The sequence below is a fragment of the Penaeus monodon genome, chromosome 29, assembly GCF_015228065.2.
Source record: "Penaeus monodon isolate SGIC_2016 chromosome 29, NSTDA_Pmon_1, whole genome shotgun sequence".
Taxonomy (NCBI): domain Eukaryota; kingdom Metazoa; phylum Arthropoda; class Malacostraca; order Decapoda; family Penaeidae; genus Penaeus; species Penaeus monodon.
Window position 1 is genome coordinate 38,270,984 of NC_051414.1, and position 273 is coordinate 38,271,256.

A 273-nucleotide genomic window follows, 5' to 3' on the forward strand; every position below is an offset into this window, starting at 1 on the left:
TTTATAAAACCCGGATGACTTGCTCGCACCGACTGCACCTTAAGGGAAAAAAAAAGTCAAAACAGCGCCATCTCTTGGACGAAAGGAGGGAAAACCCAGTGGCGTGGGAAATGCGCGCTTCGTAAATAAAAGACGCGACAAACAGACGCGGGAAACAGACCGAGTCACGCGCCCGTTATCGAGTTTTCTGGAAAGTTCGGCGGGAATTCGGTATCAGCATGTTTGTTTATGTGTTCTTGCAACTTTTCCTTTTTAGTGAAAGGTATAAAGGTG